Raw genomic sequence first — 13912 nt, forward strand, 5'->3', positions numbered from 1 at the left:
AAGTAGAAGCAGTAGATAAAGTAGTAGTAGTAGTTTTTTTTTCTTTTTTCTTAGAGGGAGGGGAAATGCATTAAGGCACACTGAAGAGACTGCAATAGTGTAACACTCGGTGGATTTTTTTTTATAAGACCACCCATACCCACTAAAACCTTCCATTCCGCGAGGCTGAAGTTCCACCCCGGAACCGCGTTAGCATTACTTCAGGGTGGAGCCACCGGGAAGACCATCGCGTCTCACAGCATTAACAAGCTGACTCGCCACCATTTGCTAGAAATGCCAGTCCTCTCAAGTCGTGAAAAGGACTCGGGGTCCCTAAAGAATTGCACCCATTCTCTAGCGCTGCGACATTTGTTGCTTTCCCATGCTGTCACCTAAAGGGCAGCCTCAGCATTCCGCGTGGTGGCTTTCTCCTCTTTCTTCTCACAATGGACCACTGACCCAACGTTATTATTCACCGCCCTCCATCTATCTTCGGTGCAAAGCATCTCAGAGATGATGTTTTTAGGAGTGGATGTCACGCCAAGCTTGTCCACCAGTTTCTAGCGCTCACGGTGCCAACTCTTACAAACGAAAAACGTGCGTTTGACGGTATTAACCATCGCAGGGCAGTAAGCACATATGGGATATGCTTTTACCGCCACGCGTTGGAGATAGGCATCGAACTGACCATGCCTAGAGAGGAACTGAGTGAGGTCATAATTCACCTCTCCATGCCCTCTCTCCACCCATGGTCGTAGGCTTGGGATCAGCCAGTACGTCTATCCACCCACTCTAGCCTGATCCTACTCCTGTTGCCACGTCGTCATCATTTAGCCCGCCTATCACCATTACTTTCGTCACTGGAGCCCAGGAATTTCCTTTGCCACTTCAGTGAAAAGCAACACGACAGGGATCGTTTATGCTATCACCTTAACAGCAGCAGAGGAAACTGTGTGGTAGGCAGAAGCGATCCTTAGAGATCAAATGCTTTGCACTAAAATGAGGTACTCTTAGACGTCCTGTCTCGCAACCGCATCCGCCTACACCTGCGCGTCATACAGCAGTATCGAGTTGGAGACCAACGCCAAAAGCCGTCTTTTGGCCTCTCGCTGGCCCCAAATGTTCAGCATTAACCGTGTTAGCGCTTCCGCAACCTTGGCGGCTTTGTTGGCTGCTCTCTTGATGTGCTCCCAGAAGGTGAGCCGTAAGTCGATCCACACCCCCAGATAGTGCACAACCGGGCTTGAGCAAATTGCCTCCCCCGCAATTTTCAGGTGAAAGTTCTCCCCAAACCTCCTTTGCCTGGTAAGGACAACTATCTCTGTCTTGTCGATCGCAAGTGCAAAACTGTGATCCCGCAGCCACTCTGACACTATCGCTACCGCCCACCGAATCTTGCGATTGGCCGTCTCTTAGGATCTCGCTCTGACGAGCAGTGCTATGTCATCAGCAAAACTTGTTAGCTTGAACCCCGGAGGCATTTTAAGGCGCAGAAGCTCATTATAGAATAGGTTTTATAAGTCAGGGCCAAAGGCGGAGCCTTGTGCAACTCCCGACGTCAGACGCCTCTCTCTTGGTTCATCCTTCGTGTCGTTCCAGAGTTGCGATCCTGAAGAGAGCTTTCAAGTATATTTCTAAGGTATTCCAGTACATTCTGGCGCCTTAAAGCCCTCATTATTTCGGACCATTTGGCCGAGTTGAAAGCGCTTCTAACGTCAAGAGTCACCAGGACACAGGCGCTTCTCATCTTATAAGAGGGTTTCCATGCCTTCCTCACTGACTCAAGGACCTTAGCCACAGCCATGACTGTCAATCGTCCCCCTCGAAACCCGTACTGATTGTCCGAGAGACTGACTTTCCCTCATAGACAAGTTTGTATCTGCCACTCGAGCATTTTTCCAGTATTATCCAGCATGCACAAGGTTTGCGCGACGACGGGACCAAGGGGGGCGGTTTACCCTTGTCCAGAAGGAAAAGCCTTTGGATCTTCCACCGCTCACTAAACAGTCCGTTGAGCAAAGACGCATTAAACCTGTCCAGCAACACGTGTGGTTTTTCCGCGGCTATGACCTTGAGGACTTTGGACGGCCCCCCGTCCGTACCCGCGACCTTGCGGCCCGGTGTCTGAGGGGCTGTCTACTAAAATACTTCCGAAATTACTTTTAAATTTCTGCTGGCATTCTATGAAAACTCTTAAGTTATCTGTTGTACTCTTTCAAGCTCTGTAGTTCTCACAGCTAAGTAAGATAATTACAGAGTAAAAATAATGTGATGTAAAAATGGAAGAGTTTTTTGGAGAATTATCGAGAATATGAGAGAGTCAAGAGTAGCAAAAACAAGTCGCGAGCAGATAGAGAGCAAGGTGAGTTAGTAGGAGTAGAGCGAGCGCTTGAGAACATAAAGTTTAATGGTGGGGGAAAGCCGAAATTGTAGCATGTCACTTTTGCCGCAGGTCCAGTTCTCTTTTTATTCTTTCTCTTCTCTCAATTTCTTTTTGAAACTCTTTGAAACTCCTTGAAACTTCTCTCTCACACTCCCAATTTATCTAATCCCCCTACTTTTCTCTGATGTTGTCGCGATGTTACGTTTTTATTATTATTTGAAACATGCTTTCCTTTTCAACTTTAACTGTAGAATGCATAAAATGTTTTTTAGAATTTTTTATCATATTATATAAATCACTTGAAATAAAAATGTGCCTTAAAACAGTGAAAGTCCCAATAAGTATGTAAATTATATTGATAACTTAATTAATCAAGCAACCCTGATACATTATTATTATCCCTGATATATTTCTTAGGATTTCATTGACAGATTTTACTAATCTAACTTTTTTCATTGAATCTTGCCATAATACACCTTGCGTGTAATACTTTTCTAACGCAATTTCGTGCCTGTAAGTATATTTGCGCCCAGTATATCGCTTTGGAACTAACATAAATGAGTGCAGCCCAAAGGCTTGAAGTGTTTAGGTAGTTTTTCAGAAGTTTTTGTTTTTAATTTACACGTTTACTGTGTGCTCCGTAGATAAAAGCTTCGTATGAAAGTAACGCTCGCCACTTATGTGCGTCCAGCCAGGGCGATCACAGGGATCTCCTCAAGATTGCTTTGTAAATGACCTTGGGCCTAGTGATCACCTCGGTAATCACCCTAGAAAAGATGAGCACCAATAACGAAAACTGATATTTTTGTTATACAACATGTAACTTACGATTGTTTTTAAAATAACCTTTTTTTAAGTTCCAGTTAACCAAAATTTTATGATAAGGACATCCAATAAATTTTTCAATTAAGTGTCGTTTAGTAATGTTAGTTTTAATAATATAACTAGCTGGCTGGAGAATTTAATTCTCGCTTCGAACTATAAAATTATAGACTTTAAAGCATTTTTATTACAAAACTAAGAAACTTTACACGTTCCAAAAAAATGTTTATAGTTATGACAAAAAAATGATCCTTTTCCACTATTTTAAATTAACAATAAAATTTAACGCTTTAGTTGATCAAACATATTTTTCCATTCATTTATATCACTATACGAATCCATAAAAAATTTTTACGTACCCCTCCCCCACAAAAGAAAAGAGACAAAAGTTCCTTGCACATTTTTTTGTGCTTCACCTATTTGACTGTAAGAAAAAAAAATTATTTTATTCATTGAAAAATTAAATACAAGAATTAAAGTTATTACTTACTTTACGTAATTCAGTAAGTGTTGTAACTATTTATGTATGTGATAGACTACCACATCTAGTGACAGACTCCATTTACCGAAAACCAAAATACCGAAGATCGAAAAACCGAAAGTCATTTTGAAGAAAACAAGTTTTCCGCATATTAAATAAGCCGACGACCACATAACCGAGAGTAAAATTAGTCGAAAATCAAATGAGCGAAAATCCATTTATCTGGAAATATATTTTACAAGAAAGTTTATTTACAGAGAGCCTATTTTTACGTAGGTTCGTTTTACCGAAAGTCAGTTAAGCGAAAGGTAAGTTATCCCAAAACTATTTATCCGAAGGTTCAACTATCCGAAAATTAAAAAAAACTATTTATTTACGGTTATAATAAAGTTATAGAGTATATCAAAAGATTACAATGAATAAAGAAGTTGTTTAAGTAAGAAGAATAATTGAACATGAACAAACTAGTTATTTTTGCGAAGGAAAAAATTATCTGTGTGAATAATTGTTTCTTGCCTTGTTGCGCAATACACTATGGATGAAAGGTAAACTGATTAACAACCTTGTCTGCAAAACATTTACTATCTAAAATTAGAACGTTAGTTTATTTAATAATAAGAATTATTATCCAATCCAAACAGAATGATTCAAACCACACTTTATCATTTAATGACATGATCACCAGTTTGAGACTCGGCCTTTACTCACTTGGCTCGCACCTCTAGGAAACTTATTTTTTAAGTGTGTATTTACAGTCGTGATCCGATTAATCGGAAGCCATTGATGTCACAATTACATCTGAGGCGGTTTTTTTACTATGCCAATGAATATAGCATACAGGCATATTTCTCAGAAATGGCTGTAAAATACTTTAAAAAAAAACTACATTCGTGTTATGACTGCTTGTCTTGAATAAACGTTTCAAGTACAACAAATAAATAAAAAATTACAATACATACGTTCGATTTACGTACCACAAAACAATTAGGAATGGTATGGACTGCAAGATAAAAAAATTTTTAGTTATTTTTCTGTATATGAATTTCCCTTTGTTTTACAACAAATTTTTTTTCTGTAAGATAAAAAATGTTGTAACTTTTATTTTAATTCTGAAGAGAAAAGTTATTATCTTTTGCTGACATCATGCAGTATTATACATAATCCAACAAAAATCAATTCTTAAATGGAGTTACAAAGTTGTTGTCGGTTTGAGAATTACAAATTATATATTTTTCTTAGATACTTGTGTAGAGAAGTAGTAAAATCCAAAACAATCCTCCATCAAGCGTGAATATGCTCAAAATACCGTTGTTTTAGATATGACAAAATAAATCAACATTCTCTATGAACTGCAAAGGTAATTACATTTTTCAACCATTTTTAAAAGTCAATTTCTAGGCGATTTTACGCGTTTTTTGTTGAAATTTGTTGTTAATATCTAAGTTTTTGCTTATAATTAATGAAAAAACAAAAAAAAATTTAATTGTATCAAGTACCTGTTACATGTTCTTATTTTGATGCAATTCATACTAACTAAGTTCAATAAAACATTATAAATTGAAGAAAAAGAGGGACGTTATTTGAAGATGCCTGAATTAGAGGCAATCATCTTATCTGTATGTGGCCATTGTGGATAACATTCTAATCACACTATTTACATCTATAGAAGGTAAGCGTAATATGTGCATTTATATTTATTACTTACAAGTGAATCAAAAAATACAGGTGTTTCGTAATTTACTGACTGAATAATGTTTGGTAACAATCTGGTACTTCATGTACTTTTTCTTTTATTTACTCTGAACATTTTTATCTAAAGATTTTACTTCTTAGAGATTTTCCAAAAAATTTTAGAAAATACCTACAAATTACTCAACGAAACGAGATTTATAAAAAAAAATTGCATGAACAAGATGTCACAAGACGAAATTTTTAAAATTCGAGAATACACATAAAATCTCGTAAAATTTTTTTGTCTCGCACAAAACGGCACTGACCTTCTACGTATTATATGGTTGTACGTTACTGGGGTATTTACAATATATGCATCACCGTAATACTACGCATTACAATGCCTGTTCAACAATACATTTTTTCTTATGACTGTAACATATATATTTGAAATACATCTGCCACACTATACGAGTACTACTGTCTTAAATCAAAATGACAAATTAATATCGAATCATTGGCTGCTGTATTTTACTCGGTTACAGTATACGCGGAGAAAAAAAAGGGTAATGAGACTTTTATAGGACGTCTAGTCCCTACCTGTCAGTTTTCATCTGCGACAAGAGTGCCACACCGTGTTAATACGTGAAATCAATTAATCCTGGCTAGTTAATTATCCTGCTCAGTCGCGCTGCAGCCACGCTGTATGACAACGTGCGGAAGTGTTTCTGCACAGCAACGTGTAGTAGCCGTCTATTATCTCGTGTGTCGTATTGAACGGCGTGTTTCTATTCGCATTGTTTAGTTTTTATAATTGTTCAAAAAAAAAACATTAGATACTTTATTGTACTTGGTTGCAGTACACGCAGAGAAAAATAGGGTGATGGCACTCTCATACATCATCTAGTCCCTACCTGTCCGTTTTCATCTGCGACAAGAGTGCCACACCGTGTTAATACGTGAAATCAATTAATCCTGGCTAGTTAATTATCCCGCTCAGTTGCGCTGCAGCCACGCTGTATGACAACGTGCGGAAGTGTTTATGCAGAAAAACGTGTAGTAGCCGTCTGTTATCTCGTGTGTCGTATTAAACCGCGTGTATCTATTAGCGTTGTGTCATTTTTTTAATTCTTTAGAACAAAGTTACCGCATTTATTGTCGTTTCTGTGCATCAACAGTGAGATGAAGATGGCTATTGTGACGAGAAAAAGGAAAGATGCAGGCAGGAAAAAAATTAAAAAAAGAGGAAAATACTCTTCAAAATTACAAGGACTTTTTGACAACAAACTGTTTCAACAGAACAAAAAAGAAAACGGGATACGGTGAGTAACTTTTTATTCCATTTCACAACATTCTTCTTATTTGCATACATTTTGGTACAAAAACAACTATGGTGTGCAAAGTGGTGCAGAGCGTGTCTCATGTTTTTTACATGCAACACCGCACATTTTTCTCTTTTTTTCTTACCTTACTCTTTTATATTATTGTGGGACGTTTTTAAGTTTCGCCTCTCGCTAGTGGGAAGCGAGTCAAAAAACGCTTTTCAAAAATACGTGTTTGTAATGTCCATGGCTATCCCCTCAAGGATTTTTTCCTATCTTTTCTTAACAGTTAATGCATTGTACTGCAACACAGTACGGGGAAACGAGAAAGATGATGCAGAAATCGAGCACATACATCTATTTAAGTACATGCTTGTACAGACATGGTCAGCACTATAGAATCACGTGGTATAAGACAAGCATTGCCGTGGAATACACTCTGTCTCTCTTATGCACGTTCTTCTCATTTTTAGATCGATTTACGCATCTTTAATATATCTGCACTTAATTTCATTGTGATGCATATACACGTTTCGTACTGTGCACGCATTGTTTACTTTTGGTCAAGTCGCGTTACCCGTAACTATAACTGACCTACAGAGATGGCGGAAGAAAGGAGGAAACAGAGAGAGAGAGCCAAGCGTTGGCGTGCACGGGTTAACTAGAGGCTGGTAGGGGCGGGGCGATGGTCTGGCGGAGAAGTTGGAGATGTGGAAGAAGGCGTGCATTACAAGAAAAAAGTTGGTCACGTGTTGCTACCAACAAAACATAATATAGCCACATACCCACGCATGTCGCGTGCTTATTTTAAATCAGCAGCAAATCCACAATGCGAGTCATATTCATCAATACAGATTTTAAAGTGTGGCGGCCTCAGCTGTAGAAATATGACAGTGCGCTCAACCGCACTGTTGTCCTGCTAGTATAATGAAGAGAAATTGGCTTGCTGCATCTCTTTAGTTTCGTTTTATTGTTGCTTTCTTTCTTGTTTCGTTGCGCAAGAAATATCTCTCGCTGCAGTCCATACCCCCTTCCGGTGTTTATAAGCGGAATCGGATCCACCTATAGTGCATCGACAAAGACAGTGACTTATATACTGCGGCAATTACATAGAACCACATCAGCCGCATCGTTCAGGAATAGGAATACGTCGAAGTTTATTTCATGGATCCTACATTATAACTATTCTTGCTGTCAATAGCGCGACCCGGTCACAATTTTTTTAAGTGTACCATTTAAAAAAACACTATTAAATAAGGCTCTTTCAATAAAATAAAATGTTTTTTGAGCCATTTTCAATAAAATTTGTAATATTTATACGTTGCATTACTTTTGAATTAAAAATTTCCAAATTTATAAATATGCGTTATTGTCGATTTTCAGAGCATTTGATAACATAAAACATAACATGTTTGCAAGGTAGACCGCGTGAATACCAACTATAAACTTTTCTCTAGAATTACCAAAACAGGAAATTTACAATAAATACATCGTGACACAGTTTTTGACAGTTACGATTTTTTTTAGAGCATTTTAGCTATGCTTACACACAGCACTTTTTATCTATATATTTAAATTTTTCGGTGTGGTGCCCTTCACCTGTATCATATATTTTAATACACGACTGTGGATAGGCAGCGAGAAAACGCCTTACACTTATGTGTGTATGTATGTGTCATAAGTATTATCTCAAGATTTCTTCGACAGAGTTTACTAAACGTGGGTTCATTTTAAGTGTTTTTGAACACCGATTACCGCTTGAAAAAAAAATTTTGATTCCATCAATTGTTTAACCTTTTTTAATTTTATTATGTTTCGACAATGGGATTTTTCGTATCACTAGATATTCAAGAAATTTATCGTTGTTTTGGCAAATTTGATGATCAAAATGAAGAAGGATCTTTCGTTAATATACCAAAAAAATACGTACTAAGATAAGATTAAAAAAATGTAGTATTTGGGTGTAAATAGGGAACACGTATAATTAGTCATACTTCAGGATTTCTTTCCCGATTTTAAATGAATCAGTGATTATTTTTTTTCTATTTCAGATACTCATAACTATTTCAAATAAAATTTAAATGCTTTTCTGTAGGCCTTTTTTTAATTTCAATAACGATTGTTGTATAAAATTAATTTTTTTAGAAAACAGTTTTTCAATACAATTTTCATGCTTTCAGAAAATTTTTACATACAAACGTATTAAGATGGAATTCCTCAAAAATATGAGGATATGCATGGTGTACCTTACTAAATAGATCTTTTCAAATTTATCGTACTTTCCAGGTGACTGACAATAAACATCGTTTAAGATTATACATTTATTTATTGCTGTTTTAGGACCTATTGCGATTTACATAATGATAAATAGTTAAAATTTAAGGCCTCAAAATAAAGTTTCTACAATGTGGTTGTTTCTACCATCAGGTGGCGATAGTGTGCCCACGTAAGATTTCCATTGGAGTATACCTATATATTAAATGGATTTCAATTTGATTCCATTGAATTTGATTCCATTGAATATATCGGTATACTCGTATGGAAATATTACCTGGGCACACTAGCACCACCTGATGCTAGAAACAACCCCATTAAGGATTTTTGTTTGCATTGGCAGAAGAAAAAAGACAAAAGAAACAGTAAGATTCGTTTAGCTGAGCAAAATGCTACCCCATCACATCCAAACCGTATCAAATAAAAATATATAGTTTTTTTTATTATTGTAATGAGTACCACATGCAATTACGATGCGCAGTGAGCCAAACAAATTTTTATTCTTTCATAGTACATTTTTTTTTTTTTTTTTTAATTACAAATTACGTAAAAACCTACGTTTACACGTGTAAAACACCATTTTTTCTTAATAAGTTAAACAGCATATTGTACAAATAACGCAGTGACATTTCATTTCGCTGACAGTATAAATGTAGTCATATTTACGTTTTAGCACCAATATATTAATAAACAATGAAAAAAATCATACAGCTAAAATACTATGATCGCAACCAATCGAAATGTACGAAAGAAAATCGTATGTTTTTTTTTCATTTCTAATGGAGATAATTTTATGCACCATAACTGGAGTATAATTCGTATCTCATGTTAACTTATCCCTGGTTGCCTAATTTTTTAACCTAGTGGTGGCAAGAGACCGTTATAGCTGTGTATATAGCTGTGTTATAGCTGTGTTTAGTCATACACTGAATGTTGACTGCAAATAAATATGTTGCCCCATTATTTATTGAAAATATTTTTTTTTAATATTACAGAAGGTTAATACGTAATTTTAATGTGGTTGTGCCTTGTAAAAATGTTTCATGTTCGTACCTTACCAATGCTCCAACAATCGAAAAATCCGCATGTTATATAAATTTGTGAATTTTCAATGCAAAAGCGACGTTGTCTATGACAAAATGACTAAGAACCTTTTTTGTTCAAAACTACTCACAGGGTTAAAAAATATTGTATTTCGTAAAAAAAAATGTTTTTCTACTTTTTTTCAACAAATTTTGCTTAAACAAACTGTGACCAGGTGGCGCACTAGCAGCACACAGATAATTATTCTGTTTGCTTTAATAAAAATGATTATACTCAAAACCTGACTGCAAAAAGATCTGTGACAATGCGGCGAATTTCGGCCCATCGACAAATATAAATACTCAAAGTCTTTTTGGTTTCTATTTTTATTGCGCATTATTTTTACTCAAGGGTTCTTGTTATCGTAAGTCTAAAGAAGGTTTCTTGTATAACAGTACAAAAACGTTACTACGCATTTTTAACTAACTTTTTTCGGCATTTTTGTGTAGGCTCGCAGACAGCATACACGGGCTAGAACAAAATATGTTATTACTAATTTTATCTGATAAAACGTCATAACCACAAAAACCGTACGTCATGTCCCAGATTCTACATTACTATTCTCTCTCGGTATTTTCGCATTGTTGTTATGGAATCATAGTTTTAAAAAAGATTTTTTACCGAAAAGACACTTACTTATTAATGCAAAAGAGACAAAAATACGACAAAGCAAATAATTATTTAAGGAGTCATGCAATCGAAGCTCATATTTAAGTATAACCCTCTCACGCTTCATCTAACTCTCACACTCAATCTCTTTCTATCTTTCTCTCTCTCTCTCTTTCTCCCTCTTTCTCTAACTCCTTTTCTAATTTATCTGAGGGATTTAAAATTTTTTTAGATATTATATATGTGCGACACAAAATTGTCGTGGTACAGCTTTCCGGGAGGAGAAGGGACCAATACAGCTAGACGAAAGCACTCTGACTACTGTTTTAGTAACGAGGATCAGAAAAAAGTCGAATAAATGAAAGAGTGGTTAAAGGTGCAATGCCAAACAACATGCACGAAATTGTTCAAAATCTTCCAGAATGCTGAAGAAGAGTAAGATAAACAACTTATTACAAACGTACAACTACATAATTTAAAATATTAAAAAACCAATAGTTTATAAATAATGACTGTTTCCGTTAATGTCATAATTTAGACTATCTAATTGTTATAAGATTTTTTTTTTAGAAAAGTGCTAATCTTATATTAACATCAGTATTGTAAATTTTTTAGCTGAATATACTCAAATTTAGCGTCAGAAATTTTAACTCCGTACTTTAAGTGTGATCCGTTTAACATACGTGTTTAATATTTGTTAGTAATACGTTCATAGTAAAGTGTTAAAAATCTATGGTGGACATTCTTTCCCAATATAATACGAACACCTATTTCAATAACCAGTATGTGAAGTACATCTGTTAGAATACACGTTAAATATATTGGTAATATGTTGATAAATAAGCCTTAAATGTATTTTGCAATACAAATTTATTGATTTAGCTTTTTTATTAACAAATTGTGGGGTCTATTTGTATCACTTCGTGTCAAGTAATTATTAAGCAATGAGAATTATCTTGCTTTTTTAATTTCTCTTATACCAGTCTCTTTATTATTACTTGTTTCTCACCTTCTCTTAACCATTTAATTAGCTTAAACGTTACAATACAAGACTAGAGACATGAAGCTGAAGCTATTCGACGGACTTAGCCGATGTACTATACAGAGCGGCCTTTAAAAAATTTGTTTTTCCAAACGATAAAAAGATAAGAACAAGTAGCTTTTTCTGTATCATTACTACCATATATTAATAACTATTTCATGTCACGTACTTATAACAGTTATAAACAATAATATTCCATAAATTAACTATCAGAAACGCGCAAAAAAATCGTGTTCCATTGATAGATCTCTTACAACTTTCTTCCAGATTATAGGATTACCGTGTAAATTAGCACAGCTTATTTCGTGAACCTACTAACACTATCTAATCAGTTTTACGTAGACGAAAAGCTTTATAATAATCTTATTAAATAAATAAATAGACAAAATCTTCGAAAGATAACAAATTTTCGTATTTTTACACCATAATAAATCCATAATATAGTGTTTGTAGGTATATAGAGATAATCTGGCTAAGTTTTTACGGTAATCCTATCATTTGAATTATAGCTATAGTCGATATTTCACGAAAATCTGGATTTTTCGAGGATTTCGTCTATTTATTTATTTTATAAGATTATTATTAACTTTTTTGCCGACGTGAAACTGATAAGATAGTGTTAGTAGGTTCACAGAGATAAGCTGTGCTAATTTACACAGTAATCCTATAATAAGGAAGTTGTTACAGATCTATCAATAGAACACGATTTTTTTTGCACGTTTCTGATTGTTTATTTATGGAATATTATTGTTTATAACTGTTATAAGTACCTGACATGAAATAGTTATTAATATATGTATTGATGATGCAGAAAAAGCTATTTGTTCTTGATCTTTTTATCACTTGGAAAAAAAAACTTTTCGAAGGACGCTCTACATAGTACGTCGGCTGAGTCCGTCGGATAGCTTCAGCTTCATACTAGTGACATATTTCTTGAAGAATAAACGTATTAGTAATTAATTTTGAAAAAAGGGATTTACGACCTACATATTGCGATAAAACCATCCTAATAACATCTGTGCAACTATCGATTTATTTTAGATTTAGGGATGCAGCCAAATTCGTTACTTATAAAGGGATGAGATCGACAATGAGAAGATGGAGAAAAGAAGTATATCCTGCGAATCCCCCATCGATGCGCAACTGGGTGCAGGACATCGATCAAGGATATTACGATAACTTATTCAAGGGGTCTTCAGTTGAAACAGTTTCTAATCACGTTATCGAAGATCTCGACGGAAATATTCATATTTTTTTTTACAATGACGATTTCATCAAAAAATATGGGAACTCAGCAATATTACGTCACTTGTTCCACGATGCCACTTTCAAAATCACTCCTTGTGTTCCAGGAGCTACACAAGTTTTTAATATTATTGGGGTGGTGTCCGGGCACGTAAGTTATAATACTTTAATCGTTTTATAACTTTCAGATTTGCTTTCTATGTGTTGAATGATTTTTTTAAATATTTATTTTTACATTTGTACAGTTCTTATTTTTAAAAGATAAATTCATTTATTTTGGATAAAGATATTAGATAAAGATAATTTTTTTAAATAATTTTTAATTTTTAACAATGAATGTTGGTTTTGAAAAATTTTTCTGAAATATCGTATGATACATCATAAATCTATATTTTTAGTACTCGATTCAGTGTTGATCAATCTAATGTTACAAACAAAAATGCTAATTTTGAATCGTTCATATCTTTTTAATGACTACGTTTACACAAAGTATGTTATAGAAGTATCGCGAATTTCGTATTTTTTCCAAAACTATTTATTTTTGTATATGAACCTCTGTTATCTTCTCTAAAGTAATCCCTTTCAGATTTGATATTATGCTAACGTTTTTTTGAATCCACAAAGCATTTAAAAAAATTATTTCTTGTGATCTTGTTTAATGCTGCCTGTATCTCCTCAAGTTGTAATGCGTGGCATCATTGTCATGGGCCTGCAATAGAAGAAAACTGAAAGCCAAACCTTCACATTGGAATGATTGAGCTTAACTTCCCCCGTTATTACCACAAACCCACAATTGGTCTGCAAATTTGGGTCATCGTGGACCAAGTCCAATATCTCGTGAACAATTTCATTGCAATGCTGTTTTTGGATGCATTTTTGCAATTTTGCCGCGAATTTTATGGTAGCCCGTGTCATGCTCAAATCATAGAATGACATCAAATGCCACGAATAAATGAATATTTCCACACCAAGTTCTCTAACGTTTATTCAACGATCGGCCA

The sequence above is a fragment of the Copidosoma floridanum genome, unplaced genomic scaffold, assembly GCF_036245765.1.
Source record: "Copidosoma floridanum isolate Cflo_tuat_1 unplaced genomic scaffold, Cflo_Japanese_pri ptg000017l, whole genome shotgun sequence".
NCBI lineage: Eukaryota > Metazoa > Arthropoda > Insecta > Hymenoptera > Encyrtidae > Copidosoma > Copidosoma floridanum.